Genomic DNA, 6,000 nt, shown 5'->3' on the forward strand with positions numbered 1-6,000 from the left:
GGCCACAGGGTCCCTGGCATGTGGGTCCCGTTGCTCCGCCGCCTTGGGGGCTCATAATCATCGCTAGATGATGAGGAGGACGCGGATGACAAAAGGAAAGTAGGGTCATCCTCGTCCTCACTGGGGCTCTCGGAGTCGGAGGCAGGCTGGGCGTATGCCTCCTCGGCCGAGAACATCTGGCGGGCCATAGGGGAGTGTATGTGTGCGTGTGTGTGTGTGGAAATCTTTATTAGGCTACTTTCACACTAGCGTTCGGCTGTCCGCTCGTGAGCTCCGTTTGAAGGGGCTCACGAGCGGACCCGAACGCTTCCGTCCAGCCCTGATGCAGTCTGAATGGATGCGGATCCGCTCAGACTGCATCAGTCTGGCGGCGTTCAGCCTCCGCTCCGCTCGCCTCCGCACGGACAGGCGGACAGCTGAACGCTGCTTGCAGCGTTCGGGTGTCCGCCTGGCCGTGCGGAGGCGTGCGGATCCGTCCAGACTTACAATGTAAGTCAATGGGGACGGATCCGTTTGAAGATGCCACAATATGGCTCAATCTTCAAGCGGATCCGTCCCCCATTGACTTTACATTGAAAGTCTGGACGGATCCGTCCGAGGCTATTTTCACACTTAGCTTTTATATGCCAATATAATGCAGACGGATCCGTTCTGAACGGAGCCTCCGTCTGCATTATTATGATCGGATCCGTTCAGAACGGATCCGATCGAACGCTAGTGTGAAAGTAGCCTAAAGTGTGTGCGGGGGGGAAGGGGGGGGGCACGGGTGTTCGCGTACTTATCCCTAAAACGAACAGAAAAAAAAAAAACGAAATAAAAAAAGGCCCAAAAAAGTGTGAAAAAAATAAATAAAGATCCAAACTCGCTGATCAGCAGTCCTAAGCTGATCAGCGGTGGGGTGTGCAATACGCTAACAGTTGCCGGACGCTAAGAGTGCCGGCCACAGTCAGCGTATGCAGAAAAAAATAAAAAACTGCGCCCCTAAAAAATGTGGGGGGGGGGGGGGCAAACTGCAGCACCCCTGGGGGGTCTAGGGTCACACAGTTGTGCTGTGGACCCCAGACACCCGATCAGGGTGATGCAAAAAAAACTTTTCTTTTTTCCCCCCTAAACTTTCCCTGACTATCCCTACCTATCTAAGCTCTCCCTAACCTGTCCCTATGTACCTTTTTAGTGCCAGATGGCACTATGGTGGCTCAGTAGGGGTGCTTGGCTCCGGAGCTGGACGACGCAGGCTGCTTTCTCTCCTGGATCCCGACACAGAAAGGAGGAGGAAGCAGAGCTGCAGTAAGTTTAACCACCTCAGCTCCCCTAGCTTAAACACCCTTAATGACAAGACCACTTTTTACAATTCTGCACTACACTACTTTCACGGTTTATTGCTCGGTCATGCAACTTACCACCCAAATGAATTTTACCTCCTTTTCTTCTCACTAATAGAGCTTTCATTTGTGGTATTTCATTACTGCTGACATTTTAACTTTTTTTGTTATTAATCGAAATTTACCGAAATTTTTGCAAAAAAATGACATTTTTTACCTTCAGTTGTAATTTTTTTTTTTTAAACGACATTTCTATATAAACTTTTCTCTAAATTTATTGTTCTACATGTCTTTGATAAAAAAAAAAATGTTTGGGTAAAAAAAAATGGTTAGGCTAAAAGTTATAGCATTTACAAACTATGGTACAAAAATGTGAATTTCCGCTTTTTGAAGCAGCTCTGACTTTTTGAGCACCTGTCATGTTTCCTGAGGTTCTACAATGCCCAGACAGTAGAAAACCCCCACAAATGACCCCATTTCGGAAAGTAGACACCCTAAGGTATTCGCTGATGGGCATAGTGAGGTCATAGAACTTTTTATTTTTTGTCACAAGTTAGCGGAAAATGATTTTTATTTTATTTTTTTCCTTACAAAGTCTCATATTCCACTAACTTGTGACAAAAAATTAAAACTTCCATGAACTCACTATGCCCATCATGAAATACCTTGGGGTGTCTTCTTTCCAAAATGGGGTCACTTGTGCGGTAGTTATACTGCCCTGGCATTTTAGGGGCCCTAATGCGTGAGAAGTAGTCTCACGCATGAAATCAAAATGTGTAAAAAATGCCCTGTGAAATTCTAAAGGTGCTCTTTGGAATGGGGGCCCCTTTGCCCACCTAGGCTGCAAAAAAGTGTCACACATGTGGTATCGCTGTACTCAGAAGAAGTTGGGCAATGTGTTTTGGAGTGTCTTTTTACACATGCCCATGCTGGGTGAGAGAAATATCTCTGTCAAATGACAACTTTGTATAAAAAAAATGGGAAAAGTTGTCTTTTAGAGAGATATTTCTCTCACCCAGCATGGGTATATGTAAAAAGACACCCCAAAACACATTGCCCTATTTCTCCTGAGTACGGCGATACCACATGTGTGACACTTTTTTGCAGCCTAGGTGGGCAAAGGGGCCCAAATTCCAAAGAGCAGCTTTACGATTTCACAGAGCATTTTTTACACATTTTGATTTCAAACTACTTCTCACGCTTTAGGGCCCCTAAAATGCCAGGGCAGTATAACTACCGCACAAGTGACCCCATTTTGGAAAGAAGACACCCCAAGGTATTTCGTCATGGGCATAGTGAGTTCATGGAAGTTTTTATTTTTTGTCATAAGTTAGTGGAATATGAGACTTTGCAAGAAAAAAAAAATCATCAAAAAATTCTAGGAACTCGCCATGCCCCTCACGGAATACCTTGGGGTGTCTTCTTTCCAAAATGGGGTCACTTGTGGGGTAGTTATACTGCCCTGGCATTTTAGGGGTCCTAATGCGTGAGAAGTAGTTTGAAATCCAAATGTGTTAAAAATGCCCTGTGAAATCCTAAAGGTGCTCTTTCGAATGTGGGCCCCTTTGCCCACCTAGGCTGCAAAAAAGTGTCACACATGTGGTATCGCCGTACTCAGAAGTAGGGCAATGTGTTTTGGGGTGTATTTTTACATATACCCATGCTGGGTGAGAGAAATATCTCTCTAAAAGTCAACATTTTTTGTTGGGGTGGTATAATATGCCACAATATGGTAATGTGCCACTCGTACTTGTGTTGGCCCTGCCTTCTGTTAGTTTGGACTCAACTACAAAATGGGGCCAATTTTAGTTTTTTTCCAGGGCCACTTTAAGTCCCCAGTCCGCCCCTGGTACACGTCGTATACATTTAGCAATTCTGAAGGATTTACTGATATATGAAAGGGAACATAGACAGTTAAGACTTTTATTATTCAAAATTGTATGTGTCATATTTTTGTTTAGGGTACCTTCACACTTGCAGCAGAGGATTTCGGCAGGCAGTTCCGTCGCCAGGAAATCGGGACGCAAACGGATGGCATTTGTCAGACATATCCGGAAGCAGATCCGTCTGACAAATGCATTAAAATACTGCATCCGTCTCTCCGGTGTCATCCGGAAAAACGTTTTTTTTCCCCCCACAGATTTAAAGGTCTGCACATGTGCGGACCGGAAGAACAGATCCGTCAATGTGGAATAATACATTTTTATGGAAATTAATGCCAGATCCGGCATGTGTTCAATATTTTTGGCTGGAGAGAAAAATACAGCATGCTGCGGTATTTTCTCAGGCCAAAAAACGTTAGAGGGACTGAACGGATTGTTCTCCATTCAGAATGCATTAGGATAAAACTGATCATTTTTTTCCGGTATTGAGCCCCTGTGACGGAACACAACCGGAAAAGAAAAAAGCTAGTGTAAAAGTACCCTTTGAAGGAGGGTGGGCCCTCAGAATAAATTCCTCGGGTGGGCCCCATGATACAGACATGGATGGATACGCGCATGCCCCAGGAAGCTGTTGCAGCTATATAAGAGACGATAGAACTGTCAAACACTGTTATAGCATCTTACAAAATTGAGTACAACCCTCACATTTTTGTAAATATTTTATTATATCTTTCCATGGGACAACACTGAAGATATGACACGTTAAAGGCTATGTACACCTTTAGGGAATTTTTTTTTATTATTATTGCATTGTACTTAATCTGAGCTCAATTTTTTTTTTTCCATTGGTCTTTTTTAACAATATGGAATCCTTTTTTCTGTACAGAGCTGAGATGCTCTAGTAGTTGCCTGTGGATTTCTTGTCTTTTCCATAATCTGGGGAGCTGACAGACTCCTTATCTCTGCTCTTTGACATTATAAACACTTATAACTCATTCCCTATTTTACTAATAAGAGAAACATCGAATGTGTCGGCAGATAAGAACCATTTGGCCCATCATACGGAATACTATGAATAGCCCCTGGCCCTATCTTATATGAAGGATGGCCTCATGCCTATCCCATGCATGCTTAAACTCCTTCACTGTATTTGCAGCTACCACTTCTGCAGGAAGGCTATTCCATGCATCCACTACTCTCTCAGTAAAGTAATACTTCCTGATATTACTTTTAAACCTTTGCCCCTCTAATTTAAAACTGTGTCCTCTTGTAGCAGTTTTTCTTCTTTTAAATATTCTCTCCTCTTTTACCGTGTTGATTTCCTTTATATATTTAAAAGTTTCTATCATATCCCCTCTGTCTCGTCTTTCCTCCAAGCTATACATGTTAAGGTCCTTTAGTCTTTCCTGGTAAGTTTTATCCTGCAATCCATGTACCAGTTTAGTAGCTCTTCTCTGAACTCTCTCCAAAGTATCAATATCCTTCTGGAGATATGGTCTCCAGTACTGAGCACAATACTCCAAATGAGGTCTCACTAGTGCTCTGTAGAGTGGCATGAGCACCTCCCTCTTTCTACTGGTAATGCCTCTCCCTATACACCCAAGCATTCTGCTAGCATTTCCTGCTGCTCTATGACATTGTCTGCCTACCTTTAAGTCTTCTGAAATAATGACCCCTAAATCCCTTTCCTCAGATACTGAGGTTAGGACTGTAGCACTGATTTTATATTCTGCTCTTGGGTTTTTATGCCCCAGGTGCATTATCTTGCACTTATCAACATTAAATTTTAGTTGCCAGATTTTTGACCATTCTTCTAGTTTTCCTAAATCCTTTTCCATTTGGTGTATCCCTCCAGGAACATCAACCCTGTTACAAATCTTTGTGTCATCAGCAAAAAGACACACCTTACCATCGAGGCCTTCTGCAATTTCGCTGATAAAGATATTAAACAATATGGGCCCTAGAACAGATCCCTGAGGTACCCCACTGGTAACAAGACCTTGGTCTGAATATACTCCATTGACTACAACCCTCTGTTGTCTGTCCCTCAGCCACTGCCTAATCCATTCAACAATATGGGAGTCCACGCACAAAGACTGCAATTTATTGATAAGCCTTCTATGTGGGACAGTATCAAAAGCCTTACTAAAGTCTAGATAAGCGATGTCTACTGCACCTCTGCCATCTATTATTTTAGTCACCCAATCAAAAAATCAATAAGATTAGTTTGACATGATCTCCCTGAAGTAAACGCATGCTGTTTTTCATCTTTCAATCCATGGGATTTTAGATGTTCCACAATCCTCTCCTTAAGGCCTTATGCACACGACCGTTGTGTGCACCCGTGGCCGTTGTTCCGTTTTCCGTGATCTGTCCTATCTTTTTGACGGACAATGGTTCACGGACCCATTCAAGTCAATGGGTCCATGAAAGAACACGGATGCACACAAGATTGGCATCCGCGTCCGTGGCCGTAGGTTTCTTTCATACAGACAGATCCGAAGATCCGTCTGCATAAAAGCTTTTTCAGAGCTGAGTTTTCGACAGTATATTCTAACACAGAGGCGTTCCCATAGTGATGGGGACGCTTCTAGTTAGAATATACTACGAACTGTGTACATGACTGCCCCCTGCTGCCTGGCAGCACCCGATCTCTTACAGGGGCTGTGATCCGTACAATTAACCCCTCAGGTGCCGCATCTGAAGGGGTTAATTGTGTGTATCATAGCCCCCTGTAAGAGATCAGGGGCTGCCAGACAGCAGGGGGAAGACCCCCCTCCCTCCCCAGTTTTAAT

Source organism: Bufo gargarizans, chromosome 3 (assembly GCF_014858855.1).
Source record: "Bufo gargarizans isolate SCDJY-AF-19 chromosome 3, ASM1485885v1, whole genome shotgun sequence".
In the NCBI taxonomy this organism is placed as follows: Eukaryota; Metazoa; Chordata; class Amphibia; order Anura; family Bufonidae; genus Bufo; species Bufo gargarizans.